Raw genomic sequence first — 14795 nt, forward strand, 5'->3', positions numbered from 1 at the left:
CATCCCTGAAAATGAGTCAGAAAAGCTGCTGCGGGTGAACTTGTGATAGTGAGGGCTGAGTTTGGACCTTGTCGCTTGCATGGGAGGGGGGGCGACAAAGTCTGCTAGGGCTGAGTCATTTACACACAGCACGTGAGGAAGCGCTGTTCTTAAAGAGCCGCAGAAACTGTCGGGTCCCATCGGGGACGTGGGGTTCCTGGAGAAAATCTGTCTGTAGTCGACCATCCTTGGGCCAAAGGTGTCACCAGCAATGTGGCCCAGTTGGTTGCCTACTCTCAGGTGTCCAGAGAACGGGGACCGGGTCTTTGAAGTTACTAATGGGATTAATGCGTCCAGCAACCTGGGCTAGACATCTGTTTTGAATTAGGAAAAATGTATTGATTAATCTTGGAGAGGTGTCCCCAAGGCGGAACTTTCCCCCTGTCGGGTCCCCCTCCTTTTCTTTTAGGCAAACTCCCGAAGACAGCCTTCGAAATAAACCTTAACATCCATCCGGGTGAAAGATGGAATTGTTTTCCATTTCTTAGAGGTGGGGGTGGGGTGGGGGTTGATCAGGAATTCTGAGATTTGTAAGCATGACTTTCTTTAACGGAAATTGAGCTCTATTTTGAGGGAAATTAGTTTTGCAGACTTCGTTCAAAAAAAAAAAAAAAAAAAAAAAAAAGTAAAACTTTTGTTCCCCAGCTGCTCGACTTTTCATTCCGGGGCTGAGCTGAAACCTGCCACGAGGCTTTCGCGGTAAGACTTTCTTTGCGATATTTCGGGCAACTTACATCGTTTTAGATTTCGAAAGGGGGTGTTTGGGTGTTCTTCGGGGTGCACATTTCTGAGACTTTGAAGCACGGGCAGGATGAAGTCCAGCACTGAGATCTTAAGCATATTTCCTCCAGCCGCTCCCCACTGGTGCTTCTCTCAGAATTAAGTGGGGGAGGGTCCCCCAATATCATCGGAATAGTTTTTGAATTTTCATTGTGTTTATGGTTTCAATATGTGCTCTGATATTAAAAGTTGAAGTACAAAGAGCAACAATCAACCTGTCTAACTGCAGTAGCTCTTCCGTGGATTCTAGGTGAGAACGTTAGAATTTCATTCAAACTGAAATTTAGGCGACCACCTCGGGAAACATAGAATTAGGTACCCAGTGCAGGGTAGTCAACTAACAGCAGAAAATGTTAGGCAAGATGGACTCAACAGGGGCTTCATCTGCAGAGGTCAACAAGAGCACGGATTCGTGTTACACGCAGTTAGAGGAAGCTAAGCAAGGAATAAATGAATGGATCTGAACTTGGTCTGAGCTTGATAATTCACTGGCTAGTAGCACACAAGTCTTCCAGCCCAGGAGGACCAGTTCCCCTAGAACCTGCAGAGTGAACGCAAGCATGCGATTTCTCATTCACTGCGTCAGAAATTTGGCGTGCAGAAGTTTCTCTGCAACCTGCCTCAGTCAGACACCTCTGGACCTATGCAGTCAGCAATATGGAAAACAAAATAAAGGGAAAAAATTAGTAGCTTAAAAAGAAAAGAATCTCTTCTTCCAAAGCCATGCACCTGAAACAAAGCTAGCAAGAAAAGTCCTTTTAATTGAACACACAGCCCATTCAATATCAGTAAGATGAATGGGTCCCCATTTCTAATAGAAAGCTAAGGTAAGCAAAATATTATTTGGAAGGGGAAACAAGTGATTAAGAGAAGAAAACAGTAAACGAGGTCTTGATATAGGGCAGTATTAAATATGACTTAAATTTTCTCTGAATGCTAACATATGTATTAGTTATAAAGTACATTTTTAAATTTCAAATTTCTTAGACCATTTGGAGTTAGTAAACTATTAACTTTTTGTTTTCCAGGCCATAGAAAAAATTTAAAATGTCATAACAAGAAAAAAATCTAGCCTTTCCTATAAGAATTAATTCAGTGTTTTAATCTACAAAATCGAATGAAAAATGTCTTCTCAATAATTATATTGAGATGAATAATCAATATTACACTTTCATAACCTTGCTATATGGTACTCATTTAAAAATATATATCATAGGACATTTATCCAGTCTCTACAATATAGATTTTCTTTAAAAAGTTACAGCAATACCAATATATCATGCAAGGTTTTAATATCAAGTAGTGCATTATAAAGACATAGATCAATATGAAAACAGCTTTTAAATTCTTGTAGTGTACATAATCAAAATTATTTTAAACATATGCTATTATTTAAACTTCATAAGCTTATGTATTTATTGTATCCTTGCTTAAATGAAATTATATTCTCTAATAAAAAGAGACTTTAAAGTTAGATTATTTTAATTTAAGAATAGAATTTATTTTGAATACTCTAAAAATTTAGCATTTAAATGGTATTTTAAGATTCATGATGATTCCGCTTAAAAGTCGCTATTCTTCTGAACATTTGTAATTTAAGATACGATGAAAATTAAAATATTTAAAATTAATTACAATAAAACTCTAATTTCATTTTATCTGATAGATGTTTGCTTTAGTAACACATAATCATGATAGATGAATTTAAATATGCACCATTAAATTGAAACTAGAATGTCTGACCTTCTATTGAATATTGAACTATTTTGCTGTTTCCAAGATACACAGTTATGTCTTTCAGTTTATTATTTTGAAATCAAATATTTTTTACAAATATTCAAATATGCTAAATGTTCAGTGGTAATGTACATGATTTATGATATCATCCACTTTAAAAGCTAAACACCTTTCTCCAAGAATTACACATTATAAAGTTTAGGAACAAATTTGATATGACCACTGCATATTTTTTGGTTATTCTATGTACTTTTATAGATTGTTTTTTTTTTATTTCACCATTTTTACCTAATATTAACTGTGTTTTGTAATAAAACTTGTTATATTTTTAGATATACTTGAGAAAGAAAAAGTTGACATTATTTTTCTAACATTAGTGTCTTCCTGCATTTAGATTTATGATATCTCTCAGAAACTGTCGGTTTTCTTTAATTCAATTCATATATCTTATGGTAAATGAAACTGTAGTAAACTATAACTGCATACACCAACATGATGAGCAAACTCTGTGAAAATTAGAACATTTTAACAGATGACCAGAAAAAACTCAGCATGAAATATTGATACTAATTTTATGATTGGTAAAATTACACTTTAAACTTTCATTTGAAATTCAGAACATCTATAATCCCAAATGATGACATCCATATCATGTATAATTCCAATAGCTTCCACATACGTTCATATGCATTTTATGAAATTCTAATGATTTCTTTTCATTACTCTTTCTTTTTTGTGAAGGGTGTTAAAAATGGGAAGACACTGGCTACTTCTCAGATTTCAAAAACTTCTAACTAGACTTCTGTCCACCTGTTCTTAATCCAAACTCACCAGACACTTACCTTATACTGACCCAAATGTCAAACATTCGACTACATTTTCGTCTGCATTCTTCCTAAATTTTCCTCTTAATTCCTACGTTTTCATCTGCATTTCTACATTGTCATCTGTATTTTCCTTGTATGTTATTTTTACTGACAAATATAGAGAATTTTCAAATATTTTTGAAATGTGCCTCTTTTCTATAGCTAAATGGGAGATATACAGGAATGCTAACATAAGAAAGTTCCGTAACGAAATGCTGTAGAAGACATTATAGATTCCTTAGTACTAAACTTAGAACCGTTACATTTCTATGCACAATTTAAGGGAGTTAAATTATTTACTTTTCCCATGTCATAAAAAGCAATGGTATATTTTAAATGGATTGAATTTAGAACAAGTTGATAAATCTCAGAGAACAAAAACGCAATTGAAACTAAAGATGGATGTTCTGGGTAAAACCTTAGTCTTCTGTTTTAGATTTTCCAAATTGAAGAGTTTAGCATGATTGATGCAATTTTGGCACTATGATTGGTTAGTCTTCTGTGTTTTTATTTTTCATACTTCATCAATTTATAGAATGTTTTACTCTTAAAATACCTTTTCCATTTTGAGCTTCAGTTTATGATTCGAATCACTAAAACCTCTGGTTTAGCTGTGTTTGCATAGTTCCCCTGAAATACCTAAATGCATGTTCTGATTTTATATGATTCAGACTCAGCAAAGAAATGCCAGCTGCCTCATTGTCAACATTTTTGTTTGTAGAAATAAAGTGTGTGCATTATGCGTTCGTATTCCAAACAAAATGGAAAGTTAAGACCAAATGCATGGTGTCTTATACAAAAGTCTGAAAGTTTAATATTAATACATTCCTCCAGCTTAGATTTTACAAAACAACTTTAAGAAGTGAAATGGAGTGTTTTATATAGAATGGTGACCATATGAAAATTAATCAAAGCAAGAATAAAAATTATTGAATTACAACTGTTTGCTTGTGCTTCAGTTGATCTGAGAAATGAGAACGATTACACAAGGTCAGAATAGGCCAGAGGAAAACCAGAAGACAATGTGTAGAGGAGTAAAGACAGAAAGCAAGACAGGTTTAAAGATATGGATAATAATTTTATATTTGTTTATAGGAACACAGCTCATATACCTCATAGCTCATAATAGTAATGGTATTTAAAACTGAGGAACATATCTTAATTTAAATTGAATTAAAAATAACAAATCAGAAAGATTTGTATATAACTAGATGATATATACAATTTCAATAGAAATGACAATGATGAAATACAACTCTTTTAAGAAGCAGCTTCAAAACCTCACATGCACCTTGTGAAACTCGTGCAAAGAGGTGGTCCATGCCTGCACACTTACCAGCTCCTGAATAATCACTGTCTTTCCATCCTACCAATTGACAACCAAAAACTCGTTCTCATCAAATGCTTATTTTAAATTTTATATGATTTTAGAGATGGTTTCTGCTAAGTTGAGTAATAGTATCTGAAAAGGGAATAAACTAGCTATCAATGTCAGAGTCAAAGTAAAAGCATTGGGCCAACTTCACTCTACTGAATTTCAGGGTACAAGAGAATTCCAGTAGAGCCAAACACTAAGCAGAACTCACCAGGACACCAGCTCTGAGCTTCGGGGCCCAGGAAAAAAATCTTTGCACCAACAGTAAACAATTCACCCCCGTGGGATCTGGACCTATAATTAAAACTTCATTCTATACTACATAAGAGCACATAAGCACTAAATGAAACTGCTTCATCACGCAGAGAAGGTGGATATAAAGCTTTCCCTCTGTGTGACATTCATGTCGCTGTGTTCATTATCCTATAATCGCCACTCTTCCCTATAATACCCTACTTGCAGGACTCCACCTCAATCCAGTTTTCTATTTCTAATGATTGGTGGTATAAATAACTAAAAACAGGAGCGCTGAGCAATGACTAAGTATGTAAGTCAGACCAATCTTGGAATACGTCAAGGTAAAATATACTAAACCTTACTACTCATGCTGCAAGTGTTCTTCATGATTACTAGGAGAACTCACGGCCCTTCAGTTTAAGAGCATTTGCAGTTATCTACAGTTTCTTCATGTGAATTGTTAAAAATGATTAACTATCAACTTTTTTAATAGGTATGTATGTTTCTGTGGGGATATACTTGAGGTCAAATTAAATAAATAGGACCCATAATCAAATATAGTTAACAGCTATATTTGTTGAAAAGAATTTTTAAAATATTTCCATGATATGATAAATATTGAGAAATTAAAAATAACACAATCATAAACTCCAGGCAAACTGTTTGTGTTTTCTCGTATTGTAGTTATCCTCCAAGGGCTAGTAGTACCTATTAAAAAATTATGAGATCTTGAAAGGCTATAAATTTTGTTCATAGGCACCTCTCAAATTCTCCATTTTATAGTTAATGAGGTAATTTGACCAGAGTCAAAATTGAGTCCCTTTTAATTTTTAAGATTAGATTTTCCAAAATATATGGCATGCCATCCTCTGGAGATTCTGCCAAACTAGAAGGCTCAAGAATATACTTCTTCCAAATCCAAAGACAAGTACATAGCCATGAAACTCTGGGAAGTTCTCTGCTCTTTTGTTTGTAGTAACAAACATGAATGGGTATGTTTAGAAAAAATATGAACACATAGACGCTTGTACCCAGTATCCATTGCAAATTTGAAGTTAAGTAATTGTGTTCCTTTTTCTATAAGAGTAGTAAAGATTTGCCAAAACATGCCCATACCTAATATGTTGACACCATTTTATCTTCAATATCAGTTGTTAAATCACTTCAGCTGGCATCTGTGACCAAATATAATGTACTATTTATTAACATTTATTAAAAAGCTCTTTATTCTCTGGTCTTGCACTAGCAATTCCAGTGATAAAAAAAAAAAAAAAAAAAAAAAAAAAAAAAAAAAAACCAAAAACTGCTAGCTTCAATTTCAGGTTACGAAGACGCATATCAGTCTAGCACTCTTGCTTAAGTTAGAGGTGCTCAGTTGCTTAAGTTAGATGTAACAATCCACCCCTTAACAAGCCGGAACTTCCTCTTCCTTTCCTCTCATATGCAATCAGTTATCTAAAAAAGTATCCCCAGTTGTACTTGTTTATATTCACCAGCTCCATCCTTCTTTGCATCACTCATGTCATTACCTTATTCAGGAGGCTCATTCTTCTTGCTTGAATTACACAGGAGTCCCATGGTCATCTACTTGCCTACAGCACTGTTCAGTCTCCAGAGGCAAGATGGAGAATCGGCTTGGAACTTAGATCTATCACTTTCCTATTTTGCCAGCACAGTCATTTATTAACTCAGAAGACCATTCTAAGAAACAAACTAGACAAAGTTATGAATGCAGCCATCACAATGCCTAATTTAAGCTCAATAATTTTGAACACATCTAGGTTGCATATTGAGTTTCCTGTGCAATATATCCTCATTTAGTGATTGAGCATTTAAAATGTGACTTGTAAGTTAGAGCTCACTTTAAGATTTAAATGCATACACATATCAAAAACATCATGTGAAATTAATAAAGTTTTACACGATTATGTGTCAAAATCACCTTGTTGAATTATCTGGGCTAAGTGGAATATATTGTTTAAAATGGCTTTCTCTTTTTAAAAAATTTTTAAAGTGTAGATACTAGGAAATTTAAAATGACAAATGCAGCTGACATTATAGCTCTCTTGGACAGTGTGAGCTAGAGGATGTCATTTAACATTTTTCACCATTTATTCTTTCTCTTGCAAATAGGTGCCAAGTTATATATAGATCTGTCAAAATGATGTAGGACCTGAAAGCTCCCTGTAAGGTGATCCTCCTGACCCCATGATTAGAAGCTTCACAATGTTCTACCCACACCTGCAAGTCTCCTGAGCAAGATTTCAAGGAAACACAGGAAATTCCAGGAACAGCAAAACATCCTAATTGAAGACACTGAGTTATTCCTCTGTGAACTGGGAGCATCATCGTGAATTAGCTGTTGATATGCTTAAGAGTTTGCTTGGCAACTGTCTTTGTGAAGAAAGAGGAGTCAGGTGTATTATCAGGATGCCCTACCAGACAGTGCTGTCTTAACAGGTTACTCCTCACATCAGAGTGCTCTAGCAAATGTTTAGTTCTTACGCCCATAAATTCTGGTGCTACAGGGTTGGCTCTCCAGACAGCCCTTGATTTGGGGGGTTAGTCATCCCAGCTTGTGTCTCCAGGAAACCACAGCAGGGGTAAAAGAGGCAGAGGGTCGCATACTTCATAATATTTATTTTGACGCAGAAGTAACTCATGTCATTTCTGGTTGCAATCCATGGATCTGAACAAAGTTATCCACACCTGTGGAGGTCTGGACCACGGGCAAGCCCATACTACACTAGGCTTCTGTTTTACAAGGCTTTGCCAGCTTTTAAATCTGCTTCTAGTAGGCCTAGTTTACATCACTAAACTATGTGTTGCCTGAGCCTTCCTGGTATCCTCGGCTGGTGCTCCCTAGCCCATGTCCACACGCAGTAGCCTTTAACAGACACAGATGCCTGAGCACTTAGAGCTGTGCTTCCCTGTACCGTTAGATTGAGTACCCTGTGGCTGCTGCATCATAACAGGAAAGACTAATTACAAAGACAAAAGTAAAGAAATGTGGAGAAGGGAAAGGGATCTGAGGATGCGGGGAGGAAAAAGGGAAAGAGGAAAGAAATGGGGTCTACAAGACATATATCTGTACCAATTCTCAACCACTAATAAAAAGGATGAAAAGACATGAATTATTGTATTATCAGTAAAAATTACATGTGACCAAGAAATATAAAAATATTACCACCTAACTTGTAACAAAAATGAATAGTATAGGGACTATTTATAACCTACTAAAGTGATAAAGATTAAAAAGTAAATTGTGCTCACAAAAATATATAAAAATAATAAATTTCATGTACCACTGATAAAGGTAACTGGAATACATTTCCAAGAAGAAATTAGCAGTCAATAAAATGGAACTTTAATCCTGGAATTCCAAGATTAAAGAGAAATTATTTTTTTCAAAGCCAGGGTTTAATCTTAAGTGAGAGTCAGAACAGTGAAGGTGTTCTTGTGTTAAGGTATGACAAGGAAAGTTCACTTTCACGTGACACTTTCTATTGTTTACCAAGCATGAGCTGCCATAAAGTTAAAACAGAGTTTTACAGAGTTTCAGAGCTTTTCACACAAAAACTCAAATAGAAATCATAGTGTTATCTTTTCTCCAAAACTGATATCATAGTGCAAAATGCATTATATTTAAAGAACAATGCAGAAATAAGCCTTTCAAGTTCTAACACATATGAAAAATAATATTTTTGTTTACTTAATGTTGAATATATTGCAGGAAAAAATGCGGATAGAAATTAGTTTCTAGTGAATAAATCCTTTCCCTTTGCTGTCTGGTTCACTTGCTCCTCTCTCTGTTCCCTTCTCTTCTGCCTCTTCTCTCTCCAACACACTATTACTGATGTCTTTACCATCATAATATCCTTGGCATAAAGAGAACTTATTCTTTGGTGGAAGTTCATTGAAACATAAATTAGAAACAAATCTAAGTGATGTGCTGTGGTTTGGATATGGTTTAAGTGTGCACCCCAAAAGTTTCATGTGTTCAAATGTTGGTCTTCAGAAAGCTATACTGGGGGATGGTGGCACCTTTAAAAACTTTGAGGCATGGGCACCCTCAGCTCCATTGGTGGATTTCGGAAGGATCTGTGAACTTTAGACTCCAGACTGCATGTTTCAAGATATAATCTCTGCCTTACAAGTGTCCCTACCATGAGGTACTACAGCCAAGGGGGCCCTCATCCATGCCAGTCTAAGGTCAGTGTCAAGTCCTTGCACCTCCACAACTGTGATCTAAATAAGTCTCTTCTTTTCTTTATATAATTAGTCTGCCCAGACAATTTCATTAGAGTAATACAAAATGAACTAATACAAAATGGACTGATACAACATGCTTGGAAAGTTGTCTAGAGCTGCTCTAGCTCAGCACTCTGTTTACGAAGAACCCAGAACTCAGAGGTTGTTGAAACAAAGTAAGTCCAGCAGTGGAAGTCATGTTCTTACATTCTCAGCCATCAGGAAGGAGCTAGCATGGTAAAACACTGGTTGGGCCTTTTGAAGACTTATTTGCAGTGTCAGCTATGCAGCAATACCTTGCAGAGCTACATGTGGCAAGATGTGGGAAGGGGGATTGTTTATGCTCTGAATCAGCTTCCAATACCCAAAGTCCAAAGTTAAAGGGAGGAAATGTTTATTTAGTTCCTAGTTTGTAGATGGTTCAGTCCATAATCAGCTGACTTAAAGGCAGGGCAGTACATGGAAGAGGGGCAACCATTTATGGCTTCGGATGACAGCAAAAGTTACAATGGAAGGAGGACACACCTCTTCCTGTTCCTTATATTGTTTGCAAGCTACCTGCCCTAGAACAAGTTTAGCACTCACACCCTTAATCCCAGCATCGGACTACGAATCAGTCAAAAACTAGATTCAGCCACCTCTGAAAAGTCCATCCTCCATGACTACATGAGGCTTTGGTGGGGGAACATCTAGACAAAAGTCATTACACCTAGTGACCTATTACCAAAACATTTGTTACCTGTCCCTATGACTTTATGTTGCACTGGCTTAAAGGTCTTATTTTCAGAAGGAGAAATGTTTCTGGCTGGAAACACAGCATGGAATTTAAGACTGCTGTGCAAGCACACAGGGTCCTCATGCCCTGATCCAAAAGGTAAAGAAGAGTGTTTAAGCTTTGGCTGGGATGACTGATCCAAATTACCAAAGGCAACCAGACTGCTACCTCATAATGCATTAAAAATATAGTATATGGTTAGTACAGGAGATCCTTAAGGCAAGTCTTAGCTATTTCTATCCTCTGTGACCAAAGTCAATGGAAAATTACACAAACCCAATCAGCAAAAACAAGACTACTAAAGACCAATATCCTTCAAGAATGTATGATTGGACCATTATACCAGCTGAAATCATTGTTAGAAGCCAGAGATAAAGAATGACCACTATAAGAAAATAGTTATAAATATGAGCCTAGATCACTTGACCAATTACCAAATAAAGACTGCAACTGTGGCAAATATTTCCTCTTTATTGTGTTTTTAGTGCTTGGGTGCAAATATCTTTGGTCTATTTCCCCTTTGATTTCTTTATTATGTAACATACAGGAGTGTCTGTGTGTGGGGTGGTGTGTGGGTGTGTGTGTGACAGAGAGAAAGAGAGAGAGAGACACAGACAGACATAGAGACAGAGACAGACAGAGAGAGAGAACTCGTAAGTTTTGAGTAGCATTGGAATAGCCTACCAAAGCTATGTAGGATGATAAAACAAATTTCAAGAACATTTAGATTATGTACAATTTATTTAGAGAGAATGCTTCTGTCTTTTTTAGGACAGCAAGGCAGACAGTCTATATTTGATGGAATTGGAAGCTTCAAAAAGGATCCATCTAGTGATGAAGAAGTTGCCACATCATCTGCAGAGAACATGAGTCAATAACTTGGTGTTGAAGTCACCCTCCTACTTGATGAGCTAAAACTTGCACTGCACTGAGTGGCTGAATTCTCACTGGACTTGTGGTAATGAATGAGCTTTCTGAGGCAGTACAAAAGGTAACAAATACAAAAGTAACAAGGAGCTTCCTCCTTGAGGTAATCTCACACTTACAAAGAGAAAGATGAAAACCTGTCCAGGGATGCTTGGCAGAGAAATCACTGGAGAAGAAAAATGAAAATAAGGCACCATGTTTTTTTTTTTTTTTTAAAGATAAAAATAACAATAAAACAAAGTTTCAAAACAGGTTAGGAGTACAGTCATAATAATAAATACATTGCACATTGTTGTCTTCACAGTGGTTTTTCAGAGTACAAGATACAGGCTTGGTATCTTGTCCAAACAATATTAGCACAAACCTTTGTTTTCAATGAACTAAGAGAAACTAGCTGTATATCTATCTTAATTATCTTGTGTATACATATATTTTTTTTCCTTTTCTTCATATCAGCTTTCCCTGATCATAGTCAGCCTCTTCTTTTGAACAGTTTCTTCCCAATTTGTAATATCTGTTGTAGATTTTGGATCTTACTTGCTCATTTAATTTCTCATGCTAGTGAGATAATATGATGTTTACATATGGGTTTTCTTTATTTCACTTGTAAGTATGGACTTATATGCATCCATTTACCTAACAAGTCTCCAGTTTATCCTTCTTTATGGCTGAGTAGCACATTATTTTAAAAATCCACATCTTTTTACCCATTCCTCTGTTGAAGGACATTTAAGTTGTTTCCAAGATTTAGCTAGCACAAATTGTGCTGCTATAAGGCTGGGTGTCCATAATTGCTGTGGTATATTGTTCTTAATTCTTCTGGGAAGGGTTAAGGATATAGCTCAATGGCATAAGCACTTGCTTGGCTGGTGCAAGATCCTGAGTTCAAGTGCCAGTACCAAAAATAGAAAAATAAATAAATAAATTATTTTGGGAAAATTCCCAGAAGGGGAATAGCTGGGTGCAATGGTACCTATAATCCTAGCTTTTTAAGGAATCTCCACAATGATTGCCACAGAGGTTGCACCAGTCTACATTCTCATCAACAGTGGAAAAGGGTTTCATTTTCCCTACAACCCTTCCAGCATTTGTTGATTTCTTATTATAGCCATTTTAATGTTTTGAGACCCAAGAAGAAGAGAGAAAGATGTGTCAAATGGGTAACGAGCAGTCTCAAGCAAATCAGAGATGATTTGAAAGATGACATTGGAGAGAAGGCTGGGTGAACAGCACTGAGAAGGCTTCATCCCAGAAGCAGGGGACTCAGAATACAGCAAAAAAGGAAGCAAGAGGTACAAGACCTGTCTCACGTGAGATCTGAGTCTCAAAGCAGGACCATCCTGCAACTATCTGAAGGAGCACTGAAGACAGTGTGTGTTTTGCCGCTGTTTGTCTCAAAGAAAATGTGATGTTTTAAAATTTAAGTAGAAGGAAAGAAATTGATTTTGCACTGGTGTCAACACACTGCAGTTTTTGTGAAGGGGATGATTGGTAAATACTTGAAAAAGACAAAACATTATGAGAATAAGAATAGTTTTGGAATTCTGGGAAATGACTATTAGTAACAGGTAGACAAGCAAAGAGACGGATAAGTAAGCAGATAGATGACAGATAGACCGATCAAGTCTTTTGTAAGTCGTAACTGGAAAGAGAATTTTTTATATGTACAAATCATCATTTCTAAATATTGGAATGGGATTGTGGAGCTTTGAATAATCATTAATCTAATATTAAACACAATATATCAATTAGGGGTTTTGGTTTCTCTTTCCCATATATTGTTCTCATTTTCGTGCTTACCATTTCCAAATGTTCTTAATATTTTGTCTTGACTTTGATGTACATGACTTTGATATACTTTATATATCTTGAATTCTACAATAAGTAACATAATCAAGAATAAATAATTACCAAATTTTGTAACATGTAATGGCGCAATAAAAATAAGGGCTTGAAAATATCTCTAAAAAGAATCCATATTCCTAAATAAAATAAATCAGGCACACATGTTTAAATATCACATTGTTTCTCTAGTGGGAGAAATCGAAAGGGTAAATAAGGACCAGAATGTGTAACATATACTAGGAAATAGGAAGGAAATACTCAAATGAGAAAAGGAATAAAGAATGGAGGAGGAGGGGAAGGAAGGGAAAAGGAAAAAAGGATAGAAAGAAGAAAAAATGAAAGTTTTGTAAATAAGGAAGGGAAAAGGAGTTGAAGGAAGGGAAAAGGAGAGGGGCTTGGAGAAAAAAGAAGAATCAAAAATTCTACGCACAGATACGAACTTTCTGTAATGAATGTGATTGTTATGCATCATTAGTAAAATTTACATTGATAGAATGTACCAACAAAACCAATTTAAAAATATGTTCTCTAATCCTAGCATTCAAGAGGCTGGGGTAGGAAGATTGTGAGTTTCAAGGTCAGCCAAAGGATGCATATAAAGTTCAAGGCTAAAATGAACTGCTTGACCAGAACCTGTCTCAAGAAAAAAGTGGAACTTGCTTGGTTAGCTTAAATCACACTTCCAGCATTTTTCTGAGAACGTATGGATTTGGGATTGAGCCATGAATTTCATTAAGCAACTGTCACATTTGTTCAAATATAATACAATACATTTCTTAAGATTTTCTTATGGGAAACAGGAAGTCATAGTTTGAAACTTGGCATTCTTTTTTAGTTTCTTGTGGACCATTCTCTCAATGATCTCGTTTTGAACCACAAACCAACATTCAAAAAGACATGCTGGTGTGAAACAACCTGATTGGTAATTTTTAGTGAATATAGAAATTATCTTAGAAAGGGATAGCAAGAACAAAAGAGGGAAAAAATTCAATATAAATTTCATTTTTCCCCAAGAAATGATCCAGCATTGTGTTACATGTCCAATTTTTCCCATTACTAGAAATAAGTATTTTAAAGATTACATGAAAGTAGGAAATGATTAAGTTGTGAGATCAATCATATACACTTTTAGGAAAAATTAGGTAATATCATAGTATTTCATGGAAGATGCATAGAGATAAATACTGAATTAGAGACTTAATTTAAAAGCTCTCACTTTTAAGTTATTTAAAAAGTGAAGAGTGCATATTTTTGGATAGAGCCTTTCAAGGAACATCCAAGCAGTGACTTTTGTGTGGACTGCAGAGAAAACCAAAAATACGCATGTAAAGAGCATAGAGAGTTTGGTAAGCCTTTCAATAACAATGACAGCAAACCAAGTAGTTTAGAACAATAGGTATCAATTTTCTCACAGTTCTGGAAGTTAGCAATTAAGGTGCAAGTAGCCCCAAATCCCTCTGCATGTCCTTGGAACCAAGCTGTCTCTTAGCCCGGACAGAGTAACATGTCCCTTCCTTTGCTTTTTCATCTCTGCTTTCCTTCCTGCTCTCTAAATCATGCAAGGTTGTGTCTCAGACTCAACCTTTTTTCCAGGAAAGTTAAAGCATGTACTTACTTAGTCACCTACACATAACTATTGCTTCTAAAGGAATAACTCTTACACAAGAATTTTTATTTCTCAGCTGGTAACCCATTAATAAAGTTATTTGTTCCACTTCACATAGCTTTAAGAAGCCAGGATTGGGTTCATTCCAACACTTTCAAATTGTAGATCAAACCCTCCTGACATGAACACTTCATTGATAATTTTCCATTCTTCTTAACAGCTTCAGAAATTTTAAAAGGCACTATGACATTAGAGAGTATTTTTCCTAATTGTTCCATTTCTGTTTGTCTTAACTTCATAGATTCCCTGAAGGAGGTATCATCTTAATAAATTTGAGAGAAAAGGGTGCAAGAGCAG

General features: G+C 35.7%; 1 long non-coding RNA gene across 1 annotated transcript; it reads left to right on the forward strand.

The window, feature by feature from the left end:
- Window positions 1–538: 538 nt before the first annotated feature.
- Window positions 539–12945, forward strand: LOC134473717 (uncharacterized). Its single transcript, XR_010044114.1, has 3 exons — window positions 539–738; window positions 7168–9246; window positions 10832–12945. It is a non-coding gene; the product is annotated as an uncharacterized LOC134473717 (long non-coding RNA).
- The last annotated feature ends 1850 nt before the right edge of the window (window positions 12946–14795 follow it).

The sequence above is a fragment of the Cavia porcellus genome, unplaced genomic scaffold, assembly GCF_034190915.1.
Source record: "Cavia porcellus strain 051 isolate PalLab524CR breed Dunkin Hartley unplaced genomic scaffold, mCavPor4.1 scaffold_2, whole genome shotgun sequence".
Lineage (NCBI taxonomy): Eukaryota > Metazoa > Chordata > Mammalia > Rodentia > Caviidae > Cavia > Cavia porcellus.